This window comes from Dendropsophus ebraccatus, chromosome 5 (assembly GCF_027789765.1).
Source record: "Dendropsophus ebraccatus isolate aDenEbr1 chromosome 5, aDenEbr1.pat, whole genome shotgun sequence".
NCBI classification, from domain to species: domain Eukaryota; kingdom Metazoa; phylum Chordata; class Amphibia; order Anura; family Hylidae; genus Dendropsophus; species Dendropsophus ebraccatus.
This window is the reverse complement of record NC_091458.1, coordinates 110,453,754-110,469,554: the sequence shown is the minus strand read 5'-3', so window position 1 is coordinate 110,469,554 and position 15,801 is coordinate 110,453,754. Positions and strand designations below refer to the sequence as shown.

Here is a 15,801-nt window from a genome sequence, read left to right as displayed (position 1 = left end):
TAACACGAGTCAATGGCAAACAGAAGAATCAGCTTTAACATCTGTTTATTGTAAACATTTTCTGCTTTTTAAGAGAATAGATTGTATGCAATAAATGTATACACATATGCAGTGTGAATGCAGCCTAACATCAAGTCTAATGACCCAATAAGAACAGCTTCACAGAAAGCCACGATGTTGTTAGTTGGGGTCATGAGACCAGTGGTTGGGGGCAAAATGTTATGAGACCTGTGAAGAGGGGCAGTATATGGGTCATTATATGGGTTAAACCTCTGACAAGTGGGAGTTCGCAAAATTGTAAACGCCCACCTACTGGTAAATCTCAGAACATACATGGACATCTTTTCACTGCACAGGTACACCTATAAAAGTGCCCCTTGTAGTGCCAGATATACAATGTCCTCTATTTGTTTCAACTAGACCGTGACCCCCTGATGCTGCCAGCTACACACTGCTACTAGACACTTTTCTCCTATGTGACACAGAAGATTCAGTATCACTTATTCAGATTCTTGGTTTAGGAGCCAATTGGGCAGTCCTAATCAGTGACTGACAGCTGTCTTTGCCAAGGCAACAAAGGCCGTCAATCACAAAGAGACTGCCCACAAGACCCCTAAGCCTATAATAGGATTTCAATTAATAAGTTAGAAAGAATACTAAAATTATTTTTGTTTTGTTTTTTGCAAAATGATACATCAACCAGTCTGTTCAGCTCCTCCTCCTCTATAACACGTCAGTAGACTGAGCAGCATTTTCAAGTTCCCCTAAATCATTTTAGTAAGGATTGTGCCAGATATATTTTCTAGAATGAAATATAGCCAGACAATTATTGTTTTTCTTTTCTATATATCATTTTGAGGTTAAAAAAAAAAAAAAAAGGGATAAAAGGTCACAAATGTAATAAAAACAGTAATATACTGAGGTGACCTTTCATGCAGTGATATACATAAGTGACCTTTCATTTTCCTAATGAGCAGAATTAACATCTGAAATTAACTGCATGGATACCAATAAACTGTGATTAGACATAAAATATGATTAGCGCCAATTAAGTTATTGTGACTGACTGTCAGGAAAAAATAGCGGTATGAAGAAAAAAAAAAGCCATCGCATTTAAGGTCTATTACCTAATCTTGAGACATAAATATGTTTTCCCATTTGATGGTGGTAGTGTGCCATATTACCAGTTATGCAATGATGTTCTTGGCTGCATGGCACACTATCCTAAGCCCCTATTACACAGGGCAATGGAGAGGAGCAAACAAGCGCTGTCAGCTGGATCGACCGAGCAGCCCATAGATGGTAGCAGCGGTCTGCTGCCGCCGCTCCTGTTCCCCGCTGCTCTGTCGTTGTTCATGTCTGCTGATCGTTGTCTATTATATGAGACAATTATCGCCCGATAATTGTTTTGTGTAATAGGGCCTTTACAAATATACTGAAAAAACTGTGCCTTGGATGCACTCAGCGGGACTTTCTACAGAGAGTGGTATTAAAGCATATGGTACTACACCAGCCTACTGCAGCGGCAGGGGAAGCAATTACATAATGCAAATACAAAACATGTACTAAAATATTGTGTAAAGCATCCCTTACAATGGCAATAGATAAAACATATGTTTAGCCACTTCTAGTCCAAACAGGAACGCTCAACATTCATTTCTTTCCAAGTAAGTTTGTGCCTTAAAGTTGTCACCATGATAAAGGCTAAGCGCCTGATCCCGAAAAGAATTATTTTTAATTGGATGAGGTCCTGATAGTTTGATATATAATACACTGATTTATGATAATGACTCTTAGAATAAAGAATTTGGCATTGACAGATATGTGGCAAGTATAATTCAATCATACCCAAAAGGAAATTATGGATTAATTACACAGCAGTAAAAAGTTGACAATTACAAATTTGTGATTACCTACTTACCAAGCCTGGGTAAAGAAATACATCACTGTCTGCAGTGCATTTGTTTTTCCATGCCCTCATCATTAGAGAAACGTGCAATAAATAACTTATGTTGCAGCGTGTCAAAGAGAAGGAAAAGGGGGAAAAAAAAAAACAAAAAAAAAAACAGCTCTAGGAACAGTCATCACTAGCAACACTGATCCAAAGACACCCATAGCCATGTGCATGGCGTGATAGAAGATATGCCTACTGGATACACTGCTCTTGCTTATAAATGTCTCATACACTGGAGCTATGCTGAGAGAGAGAATATTATATATACAAATACAAATTATATTTTATTAAATAATTCTATTTGAAATTTAAAATTAAACCATTAGGGTATCTTCACACACACACACACACACACCGTATCGCAGTGAATTTTTCGCAGCAGATTAGATCAAAATAACTGAACAAAGCACCAAATCTGCTGCGGATACCGTGTGTGTGAAGGCACCCTTAAGCAAAAAATTAAGAGATTTTACAGTACTTTTTTGTTGTTGCTGGTGATGCCCAGAACACCCCACCAATCGTTTTTTTTGCCAGTGCAGATTGCTATATTCATTGTGTAGTGGCCGTGATGGGTTACTGCAGCTCAGCTCCCTATGAAGTCAAGTGACCCAGCATCGCCACTACTTAATGTATGGTGCAGTACTTTCTTTTCTTGCCCGGTTTACTGTGCTTTGCATGTGCCACAGACAAATGATCAATCAGGCTGCCACCAATAAGGTACTGATGCCGTAATAAATTTTTTTTCCAAAGAACCCCTATACGTGAATAGGCAGCAGGATTGTTATTTCTTTCCCTCCGGTTTTCCAAATACAAAATTTAGAAGGTGCTCTGTACACTATAGATCCTTAACACCAAAGAAACCACTGCTGCAGCATGCTACTGGGTTGTACAGCAGACACTGCCTAAATGCCATGCCCTACTCTGATATCACTCTGTGCTCTATTCATGGAGGCAGCTCCTCGGACTTCCTGCTCTGCTCATCCCCGCTTTAAAGAGGACCTGTCACCCCCCGTTCCGGGGTGACAGGCTCCCAACCCCCGGCTAGAGCACCTTATACATACCTGATCCCGCTTCTTGAAACGGTCGGGTGACGGAGATTTCAGCGCCCGAAGCCTGGCGCGCGCTCCTGAGATGAGTCCAACTCTCAGAGAATAACTGGTGAGTCCGACGCTCCGTCATTCTCTATGAGCGTTGGACTCATCTCAGGACCGCGCGCCGGGCTTCGGGCGCTGAAATCTCCGTCACCAGACAATCTCAAGAAGCGGGACCCGGCGCGATAAGGTATGTATAAGGTGCTCTAGCGGGGGGTCGGGAGCCTGTCACCCCGGCACCGGAGGTGACAGGTTCCCTTTAATTCTACACATAAGGGATACCAAGTCCTCCCTATTCATTTTAAAGTGTACCTTAAAAAAAAAAAAAAAAAAAAAAAAAAAAAATTGCCATGCAGTAGTTTTCAGCTCCGTTCATATCAAATCTGCAGCATAAAATCGGCTGCGATATGGTGTGTGTAAAGCTACACTTATGGTGCGTTTACACAGAGAGACATATCGGACAAATTTGTGAAGCCAAAGCCAGGAATGGATGTGAAAAGAGCATAGATCCCAGTCTTTCCTTTATGACCTGTTCTCTGTTTATAGTCTGTTCCTGGTTTTGGCTTCAAAGATCTATCAGATAAATCTCTCTGTGTAAACGCACCATTAGTCAGTTAAGGACCAGATGTTCAGACCCAAACTGATGGCTGGAACAATTGGTAAGAAGCATGCAGCCAAGCGCTACTTCTCTCTGCATGTGACAGAAGACTGCCCCACAACTTCTATATTATTTTTTTTATAGAAGTCTCCCTTAGTTGCACGGACAGAACTGGCAATAGATTCCACTAAGCGAACACCTCTCCAAGCTTTACTGATGATCAGTGGAGGGTCTCAGCACTGACATGTCTACAGCGAATTAATAGTTTTTCTAACATGACAGTGCCCATTTAATTGTAATTTACTTCTATAGGCACGAGGCTGAAGTTGGTTTCTTATTTGGCCAGTTTCTTATTCAGGGCTGAAGTTGGTTTCTTATTCGGCCAGTTTCCTATTCAGAGGATTTTTCTTTTTCCTGTTTTAGCTATTATTCTTACAGAAAATGTATAATATTCATACCCTACCGTAAGTGAGGGGCCCTGAGGCGACCGGTGATAAAAATGGCCAAAAGGACCCCAAGGTTGGCATAAAAATGGGCATCAAAGTAAAAACACAAAATTATGATTTAAAAATAAAATTGACTTTGGGCCACTGATCTCACACTGATAATACACAGAGGGGGATCCCCCGCATTACATCCAAGAGAGTCTAGCCTGGCCCAAAGTGGTTCTGGGTGTAAAAACTGGCATCAAAGTGGGCAGATTGGCATTATTTCCCAATTTGAATAAGTAACAGGTGTTTTTAAAGGGTTAAATGAGTTTGGGCCATTGATCTCACACTACGGACACACAGAGAGGGATGCCCTGCATCACATCCAAGAGAGTCCAGCCTGGCCCAAAGTGGTTCTGGGTATAAAAACTGGCATCAAAGTGGGCACATAGGCATTTTTTCCTAATTTGAATAAGTATCAGCTGTTTTCAAAGGGTTAAATGAGTTTGGGCCACTGATCTCATACTGATAATACACAGAGAGTGGCTCCAGTTCTTATAATGCTCTGTATGTACAATGGAGCAAATGCCAAACTGCACCACAACGGCATCGAGGATGAAGATAAGAGACATCCCTTCATCCATGGCGTCTCCGCTGCAATAGGGACATATCAGCGGGTTAGATTACTCCCACCTCCAGGTAGTTCCCCTTTAAGGCCAGTTCACACGGAGTAAAATCGGTGGAATTTGGCAACGGAACTCTCCGCCTGCCTGTGACATACAGTCTGTCTATGGGGGCAGGCCATCCCTCTCTGTGTATTATCAGTGTGAGATCAGTGGCCCAAACTCATTTAACCCTTTGAAAACACCTGTTATTTATTCAAATCATGAAAAATGCCTATCTGCCCACTTTGATGCCAGTCTATACCCAGAACAACGTTGGGCCAGGCTGGACTCTCTTGGATGTGATGCGGGGCATCCCTCTCTGTGTATTATCAGTGTGAGATTAGTGGCCCAAACTCGTTTAACCCTTTGAAAACACCTGTTACTTATTCAAATTAGGAAAAAATGCTTATGTGCCCACTTTGATGCCAGTTTTCATACCCAGAACCACTTTGGGCCAGGCTGGACTCTCTTGGATGTGATGCGGGGCATCCCTACCTGTGTGTACGTAGTGTGAGATCAGTGGCCCAAACTTGTTTAACCCTTTGAAAACAGCTGTTACTTATTCATATAATGAAAAATGCCAATGTGCCCACTTTGATGCCAGTTTTTATACCCAGAACCACTTTGGGCCAGGCTGTACTCTCTTGGATGTGATGCAGGGCATCCCTCTCTGTGTAATATCAGTGTGAGATCAGTGGCCCAAAGTCAATTTTATTTTTAAATCAGAATTTAGTGTTTTAACTTTGATGCCCATTTTTATGCCAACCTTGGGTCCTTTTGGCCATTTTTATCACCGGTCCCCTCAGGGCCCCTCACTTATGTTAGGGTATTAATATTATACATTTTCTGTAATAATAATAGCTAAAACAGGAAAAAGAAAAATCCTCTGAATAAGAAACTGCCGAATAAGAAACAAACTTCAGCCCCGAATAAGAAACTGGCCGAATAAGAAACCAACTTCAGCCTCGTTCTATAGGCTGCGTTCACATGTACTGCATTTGCAGTGGATTTCATGATGCGAGCCTCGCAGCCTATGGCTCTGCATTCTCGCAGCGGATTGAATGTAGTCACATCCTTCTTAAAGGGGTAGTGCGGCGGTAAAAAATTATTCACAGACTAACACACATTACAAAGTTATACAACTTTGTAATGTATGTTATGTCTGTGAATGGCCCCCTTCCCAGTGTCCCACCACCCCCACCCGTGTACCCGGAAGTGTGGTGTGCTATACTCACCTGTCACGTGCCGACACCAGTCTCCGATCTTCAGCGAGTGACGTCTTCTTCGGGCGGACGGCGAACAGCTCAGACTGTCCCGAATGCCGGCCGCCCTCTGCAGCGTCATCCAAAACTCAGCCACGATTGGCTGAGCATAACTGTGCTCAGCCAATCGCGGCTGAGCAGCTGATGATGCGGCCGAGTCATCAGCCGCGATTGGCTGAGCATAACTGTGCTCAGCCAATCGCGGCTGAGCACAGTTGTGACGCGGCGGAGGGGGGACGGGCGGCAGCGACTTGGCCATCTGTCCGAAGATGACGTTTGGCACAAGATGGCGGATGGCCCTCGACATGGATCAGGTAATGTATAATGCACCACACTTCCAGGGACACGGGTGGATGGTGGGAGTGGTGGGACACGGGGAACGGGGCGATTCACAGACATAACATACATTACAAAGTTGTATAACTTTGTAATGTGTGTTGTTCTGTGAATAATTTCTGAGCGCCGCACTACCCCTTTAACTAATCATCTGCCGGGCCTTTAAACAAGATAATACATTACCAGCCTGCACTCCCGACTGCTTCTCCAGCTCCAGGGTCCCTGACATCCCACTCAGGCAATCAGTGGCTGCGGCGGGACAGCGCTGAAATTTGCTGCAAATGCGGTACATGTGAACACACCCTTAGGGCCAGTTTACACTGCGGAAAAAAGGCGGAAATTCCGCCTGTCTCACTGTTAAGTATAGGGCGCCTCTGCTCTCTGCTGAAAGAATTGACATATCAATTCTTTCAGCAGGGAGCGGAGGGGCCCTATATTTAACATTGAGGCAGTGAGGGAATTCTGAGCAGAGTCCGAGGTGGGGATTCCGCTGGGAATTTCTGCCTGTTCTTTGGAGTGTAAACGGGCCCTAAGGGTGAAAATGCAGTAGGATTCAGCTAAAATGCAGATCTGCCCAGCGTTTCATTCAGCTGTCAGGATCCATCACAAAGACAGATATTTTTACTGTATAGATTATTCTTAAATAATAATTTAAATTTGCTGCCTAATAGGAAACGGTCCATTTGGTAAGGTATTATCACTTTGGTCAGAACAACAAAAAAGACCAGTACAAAACAGTGTTTAGGCATAAAATGCTGAATGGTTTCCTAGCCAGATGCTTAAATCCCAAAGATAAAGGGACTTTGATGTGTTCTTGGCAACAAACCAAGTCAGTGCATGTGTCAAAAATTCCCAGAGGTTAAAAAATAAAATGCATCTGTTAACTAGGAATGTGCGACCTGTAACTTGTATTTTATTGAAAGCTATTGAGCTAAAGAAAAGTTCATTTTGTTCAGCTTCCAGTAATTCTTTTATCCATTAGAATCTTCCTCTGGAGCCTTCAGTAAATGGACTCTGGGAAGCGGAGCTGGCTCACCGGAGGCATCTGTGCTGCATTAATCTATTACTTAGCATGTCTTTTCTTAATCAAGGTTTAAAGACTCTCCCCAACCAGCCTACTGATTAAATAAGGTTATACTACAGGCTCACAACACAAGATTTTCCTGGAAAACACCTGTTTTGCATTGGCTATATATTGAGCCTGTATCCTGTCACAGGCAGGATTAGATGGGTTTTATCCTTCGGTGTTGTAAAAGTATACGACCTGTGATTGTAACGAATGCAAAATAACAATAACTACTACCATTTTGTTTTGTAAAAATCACACTGTAAACCACACTGAGTAGTGCCGCTGTATGGGCAATGATGCATTAGGGTGCATTCCTAGCATGCCTAATCCAAAATGCGTATGTAAATTTTACTGCCAAACATTAGCAATAAAAAAAAATAAGAAGATAAAAATATCTATTTCTTTGTTATAAAGGTGCCCTTACAAGAAGCTGACTATGCAGTATGGTGCCTGGCAACCTGCTGTAATATGGTGAAAAAGGCTGGGTTCACACTATGTTTTTGGAAAAACAGCCGCATTTGTGCGCATCCGTTTTGATCTGTTTTTCCATTGACTTCCATTATCATAAAGAAAACGAATCAAAACAGATGCTTTTTTTAACCTACACAAAAACATAGTCAACCTCCTTTTTTAATTCCATAAAAAAAAAAAAAAACGGATGCACACAAATGCATAGGTTTTTTTCATCCATTTTTTTGCAAAAACACAGTGTAAACGTAATGTAAAATTTTTATTGGCAAATACTTATTACAATACTACACAGATCTTAGCAGAAACTGTGGGCTGTGGTTGGTTGGGTAGTGAGCCGTAAATGATATAACAAAGAGTTTTATATGGCAGTGAGCCTCAAAACTGTTTGATGAAAATAATGGGACATGCACATGATGGCGAGTGCCTCAGATGATTAGTTCTACTTATAAGTGACATGTGGACTGTGTGAGCACCACCGTCCTCCCATGTGCTGCCATAGAAGGGGATTAGTGACAGTAGTGCCGGGGACTATTCTTTCTGCTGTAAAGATCAGATCTGTCACCAGCAGCCTGACAGCCATTTCCATATAACAAGAGACTATTTTCTTATAGTTCTCCGAGCAAAAACAGAAAAATAATTAGAAACAGCAAAATGAGGCAATTGTGGGACTTTACAAGATCCTACATATGTGGACTAAAGCTGGAGACAATAAAACAATGGTTCAGAAGAATCTGTGTATTTCAGGCCAGTCATATTGTAATGAAATAAAGAAAATATTATAAATAAATTATAAAGATGGTCTCCGTAGTGTAAATACGCTCCAATCTGTGCACGTGCCCACTAAAGGAGAACTAAATGGCATTGCCACCCTTACCAAGACCAAAGCTGTCTGGAAACCTCCTCCTCTTCCCCTGCCCCTTATGTGTTCCAGCTGAGTAAGACTAGTGCCATGAATAAAACATAACCTTATGCCTCACATTTCTCTTGTTTTTCAGGAACAGACTGAATGCATTTTCATTATGTTTTTACCTCGTACAGTTGGAATTTAATGAGATTGTAATGTATAAAGCTTTATGCACTCAACATTTTCAGCCTTGTTTTAACAAACTTTACATTTGTAGGATGTGGTTGTGTAACATCATCTTAAAGGGAGTTTCTGATTAATTACTTATATTACATATCCACTAAACTAACTGCTCCGACTCCAGACAATGTCGGTTCGTGGAAGAATAGGCTTCCTTAAGACTATTGATAAGTATGCAAGCCACCCCTCAGGAAGGGTTAGGGACCGTTCACACTACGGACTCAGTGCCGAAATTCCGTGCGGAATCCTACCTGCTATCTGTTTGAATGGGAGGGCTTGCGCGCCTCCGCTCAAAGAATTGACATGTCAATTCTTTGAGTGGAGAGGAGAGGTGTGGACAGCAGAGGCGCACAAGCCCTCTTATTCAAATAGAAAGCAGACAGGATTCCGCACAGAATTTTGGTGTTGATTCCGTAGGTGCCAGACCAGAAGTCAGGAACCGACTATAAACAGGTAACAGGTCATAAAGGAAAGACTGATATTTCTTCTCTTCTCAAATCCATTCCAGGCTTTGGCTTTAAAAATCTGTCAGATCAATCTCTCTGTGTAAAGGGACCCTAAGAGGAGCCGCTGACCTAACCTTTATGACATGTCAGCCTAAAAGAAATTGGTAATTGACTCCTAATGAAAGATTACTACACCTGTTTTCACAATGACAACCTAATGCATGCCACCATGGCACCTATGGAATCCTTGAATGAGCCCAACTGAACCAGATCTTTAAAAAACAGATTTGGCCATAGCAACCAATAACAACTCGGCTTTTTCCCCTCAAATTGCTCTAGTAAATAGAAGCCTGAGCTGTGACTGGTTGCTATGGGCAAATCAGACAATTTGTTATAGGACAGACTGATAAATCAGGCCATGATTTTATTCACTGTATGGAGCCGGCCAGCAGTAATGTATAGGGCACATTCATAGGGCAATGGCAGAGAAAACATTAGGTGTGATCCGTATAATGTGGAAAGGACATGTTTCCTCACTACACATTATATACATTAGACCTTCATGTCGACATATTATGAATCTGTACAAACCATGAGCTGGTATACAGTCCCCACAGCAGTCTATAGGCTGTGCTGTACCTCCTTGTATAACTGCAGAATGAGTACTCTAAATAATTCTACTCTGTATTCTAGTTTACAGTATGTATTGTGTGGTATGTGGAGTGATAACATAATGCATGGACCAGATGTTACATTAAAGACATGTAGAACCTAAAGGGGTATTCTGCTCAAACATAACTTTTCATATATTGCTGTCCATGGTGAGACTAACAATCCATTCCATAATTTCCCCCGTTCTGAGCTGCTGCTTTCTGCTGAAGACACAAAAATCTGTGTGAGAGCTTTTCTCTCCATCTTCCCCTTCTGAGACAGCTGATGTAAACAGGCCCCTATCTGCAACTTTAAACAAAACTATGAACAGTTACATTGCCACGATTGGCACTCCCACTAATTACTGGAATTGCCCTTTAAGAAGTTATTGGAGCGATTTAGTATTGGAGCGCGTTGGTATTGTAAAACTAGAGCTACAAATTTATGCTAACTATAAAATAGTGCGTCATGCCAGGGGTGGTTATACCCAATGTTTAACCCCTTAGCGACCCATGACGTATCTGATACGTCATGGTGCCGCTCTGAACGGCGCTGATCCCGGCTGACACGTGCAGCCGGGCAGTGCCTCTATTAGCCGGCGCGGGTCCCGTTGCCGCGCCGGCTAATTAAGCCTCTAAGTGCAGCTGTCAAACCTGACAGCTGCATTTAGAGGCACTGCGCCGCACGTCCCTGGTGTCTAGTGGGACGGATCTCCCCCCCCCCCCGCGATGCGATCGCGGGGGGGGAGATCCGTTCTTCTGCCCGTGCTGGGCCTCAGCGTCGGAATGACGCTGATCCCGGCTCGGCAATAGATTGCTATGGCCTGCAGCAGGCCATAGTAATCTATGACCGATCTAATCGATCTTTGCTGTGTATATACACAGCATTGATCTCTATGAGAGATCAGTGCTGTCTATATACAAGTATCCCAGGGGGGCTTCTAGTTACAGTAAAAAAAAAAAAAGTAAAAAAGTGTTTTTATTAATAAAAAATCCCCTCCCCTAATAAAAGTCCAAATCACCCCCCTTTTCCCATTTTATAAATTAATAAATAAATAAACATATTTAGTATCGCCGCGCGCGTAATCGCCCGAACTATTAATCACATTCCTGATCTCGCTCGGTAAACGGCGTCAGCGCCAAAAAATTCCAAAGTGCAAAATTGCGCATTTTTGGTTGCATCAAATCCAGAAAAAATGTAATAAACGATCAAAAAGTCGTATATGCGCAATCAAGGTACCGATAGAAAGAACACATCATGGCGCAAAAACTGACACCTCACACAGCCCCATAGACCAAAGGATAAAAGCGCTATAAGCCTGGGAATGGAGCGATTTTAAGGAACGTATATTTGTTAACAATGGTTTGAATTTTTTACAGGCCATCAGATACAATATAAGTTATACATGTTATATATCATAGTAATCGTAACGACTTGAGGAACATGCATAACAAGTCAGTTTTACCATAGGACGGACGGCGTAAATGCAAAACTCCCCGAAATCAAAACAAATTTGTTTTTTTTTTCAATTTGACAGCGCAAATGATTTTTTTTCCGGTTTCGCAGCATATGTTATGGAAAAATAATGCCTGTCATTGCAAAGTACAATTGGTTTCGCAAAAAATAAGCGCTCATATAAGTCTCTAGGTGAAAAAATGCAAGCGCTATGGACTTTTAAACTTAAAATGGAATAAGCAAAAGCGCAAAAACGAAAATAGGCTTTGACCTTAAGGGGTTAAAGTGGTACTGTGGCAAAAATCTTTCATTCAAATCAACCTGTTTCAGAAAGTTATAAAGATTTGTAATTTACTTCTATTTAAACGTCTAAAGTCTTCCAGTACTTAGCTGCTGCATATCCTGCAGGAAGTGTTTTTTCTCCCCCCAGTCTGACACAATGCTCTCTGCTACCACCCCTGTCCGAGACAGGAACTGTCCAGAGCAGAAAATGTTCTCTATGGGGTTTGGCTGCTGCACTGGACAGTTCCTGACATGGACAGAGATGTCAGAAGAGAGCAGTTTGTCAGACTGGAAAGAAAACACCACTTCCTTCAGGACATACAGCAGCTGATACATTGCCTGCTCCAGGCCAGGGGCTGCGGGCTGTGGGGGGGTTAAAGGGGCCGGGTTACCTATCCGCAGGGGAATGAAAATTCCGTTGCAGATATGTAACCGCATAGACCTTCACACTACATGGACCTTCACACTACACAGCGGATTTCGTTGCAAACTCGCAGCGTGAATCAATTGCGGATCCTGCACTTGTGAACGCACCCTCAAACTATGCAGCTGCCCATTGCTACTTTCTATCGCATTACACGTAAAGGGTTTAGCTAATGAATCTGATATGTCACTAACAGTGGCATTGCAAGATTGACGTAAGCGGGTGCGCTATAATACACTGCTGGAGGGCATGGCGTCCATACAGAGCTGTTGCATGTCCACATGCAGAATGCACCCTGTATAAACTATAAATTACCTAGCTTTACAAGCAACATATTGCTGCAAGCAAAAGAGGATGTGAAGCAGAAAAGAAAGCACTGAGTTAAGCTTCGATCAGAAAGAACGAGAGTGCTTCATGGTCTGGGGAAAGCGCTAGGTCAGGCCTGCTATCTCTATTCATTAGCCACCCCAGCTGGGCAGTGGGTAGGCAGCTGTTACTGTGATCAATGACTTACCTAAATGTCATCTCTACTGATTCGCTTATAAATTACCAGCAAGTGAGACTAATGTACAGGTGCTAATTTATTTAAACTGTTCTCTTCACTTGTACGTAGCATTAGAAACTGCATCTGGCACCTAATGTTAGCTGTCAGTTGTACTTAGTCATGCCTCTTCTAATGACTCTGTTCATTAGAAATGAGCACAAATTATGAAATATTGTGAAAAATGATTCGGCAAATAGAATGGACACAGCAAATCAATTAGAGAAATTTCCTGCAGAATTTTCTCTCCTAGCAGGAGGAGAACATGCAGGTTTCTGAGCAAGAGATGAGATAACAATTAAAAAGCAATTGAAGAGAACTTGGCAGCGTTATTTATCAATCTGCTTGCATTGCAGTTGTTAGAATGATGCACTGGCATGTGGCAACCAATTGTTTACCTACAAAGATTGGAGGGTTCTTTTTATTTTTTTTTTTATATAGCACCAATATTGACCAATGCAGAAGCATTTGCAATAACATAACAGTGTATGCAGTACTGGGCAATAATAGCCTTTTATATACGGGACTCAAATGCATGTACAAATACTAAACACAAAAACTTGTCACCTTCTCATTCTAGAGGCATCAATTATTTGCTTTCCTACTAAGGCTGCATTCACACGTTCAGTGTTTTTCATGGTCCGGGATTGTGGTCTGCTAACTACCTCCATGGTCTGTGCAAAACAGTCTGTTTTGCATTCGTGTGCGTTTTTTTCATAGATCTGTGATTACATTATGTCACATCCGTGTACATCCGTGAAAAACACGGATCTCATTGATTTCTATGGGGAATCATTTCCGTGCATCCGTTTCAAGTAATGACATGTCCTATTTTTTAACAGCGCGGACCATGGATCCGTAAAATCACGGAACGTCTTTCATGTCGGCTGATCGTTGCGTCGTTTGTCTTTCAAACATGTTGAAAGACAAACGACTCATAAAGCAACGATCTGCTGCCGTCGCCAAGTCGAATAGGAGCAGCGGCAGCAGACCGCTGATGTATGCTATGGGCTGCCCGGATGATCTAGCGATCACCCGGGCAGCCCCCCCACACCTCCCTGCGGCCCCTCCCGGAATGATCAGCTCGCTGCTGCCTTGTGGGATAGCTGTGGCAGAGAGCAGGGAACGAGGAGCAACTGAGCGCTGACAGCGCTCGTTTGCTCCTCAGAGTCGGGCTGTGGAATAGGGGCTTTAGGTAGGGCTGGGCGATAATGGCCTAAATCTATATCGCGGTTTATCGTACATATAACTGCGGTAACGATAATTGAGCGATAATTATGACACGCCCCTTTTACAAGCCACACCCACTTGGTTGTGCCAAACGCAATATTTAGTTTCAATAACGTAAAAAAAAATAATAAAAATTAACTGAGCAGCAACCAAGGCTATGTACACACTACAGAACATGTATAGACAGGTATACAGCCACTACAGGATGTGTATATACAGGTATACAGCCACTACAGAATGTGTACACAGAGGTATATAGCTATGTACACAATACAAGACGTGTATACACAGGTATACAGAGCATTGTCTACACTGGATACAGCTGAGCGCAGGACTAGCCATGTACAATGTATCAGTCTGGAGCTCACAGAGCATTGTCTACACTGAATACAGCTGAGAGCAGGACTAGCTGTGTACAATGTATCAGTCTGGGGCTCACAGAGCATTGTCTACACTGGATACAGCTAGGAGCAGGACTAGCTATGTACAATGTATCAGTCTGGAGCTCACAGAGCATTGTCTACACTGTATACAGCTGGGAGCAGGACTAGCTATGTACAATGTATCAGTCTGGAGCTCACAGAGCATTGTCTACACTGTATACAGCTGGGAGCAGGACTAGCTATGTACAATGTATCAGTCTGGAGCTCACAGAGCATTGTCTACACTGGATACAGCTGGGAGCAGGACTAGCTATGTACAATGTATCAGTCTGGAGCTCACAGAGCATTGTCTACACTGGATACAGCTGAGAGCAGGACTAGCTATGTACAATGTATCAGGCTGGAGCTCACAGAGCATTGTCTACACTGTATACAGCTGGGAGCAGGACTAGCTATGTACAATGTATCAGTCTGGGGCTCACAGAGCATTGTCTACACTGGGTACAGCAGAGAGCAGGACTAGCTATGTACTATGTATCAGTCTGGAGCTCACAGAGCATTGTCTACACTGGATACAGAGCAGGACTAGCTATGTACAATGTATCAGTCTGGAGCTCACAGAGCATTGTCTACACTGGATACAGAGCAGGACTAGCTATGTACAATGTATCAGTCTGGAGCTCACAGAGCATTGTCTACACTGGATACAGCTGAGCGCAGGACTAGCTATGTACAATGTATCAGTCTGGGGCTCACAGAGCATTGTCTACACTGGGTACAGCAGAGAGCAGGACTAGCTATGTACTATGTATCAGTCTGGAGCTCACAGAGCATTGTCTACACTGGATACAGAGCAGGACTAGCTATGTACAATGTATCAGTCTGGAGCTCACAGAGCATTGTCTACACTGGATACAGAGCAGGACTAGCTATGTACAATGTATCAGTCTGGAGCTCACAGAGCATTGTCTACACTGGATACAGCTGAGCGCAGGACTAGCTATGTACAATGTATCAGTCTGGGGCTCACAGAGCATTGTCTACACTGGATACAGAGCAGGACTAGCTATGTACAATGTATCAGTCTGGAGCTCACAGAGCATTGTCTACACTGGATACAGCTGAGAGCAGGACTAGCTATGTACAATGTATCAGTCTGGGGCTCACAGAGCATTGTCTACACTGGATACAGAGCAGGACTAGCTATGTACAATGTATCAGTCTGGAGCTCACAGAGCATTGTCTACACTGGATACAGCTGAGAGCAAGACTAGCTATGAACAATGTATCAGTCTGGTGTCCAGGCTGTTTGTATCCAGTGTAGACAATGCTCTGTGAGCTAGACTGGGGCAGGATGGCTCTACTGGCACTAAACAAGCTAGGAACAGACAAGGATCTGATCATGTAGGGAGGGCAGAACACGTGTGCGGT

The 15,801-nt window shown here is 42.9% G+C and overlaps 1 protein-coding gene across 1 annotated transcript in view; it reads right to left on the bottom strand.

The window, feature by feature from the left end:
* The window catches only part of MRPS9 (mitochondrial ribosomal protein S9), a 58,926-nt gene that overhangs the window by 26,628 nt on the left and 16,497 nt on the right, over positions 1-15,801 (bottom strand). The gene's annotated exons all lie outside the window — the stretch shown is intronic.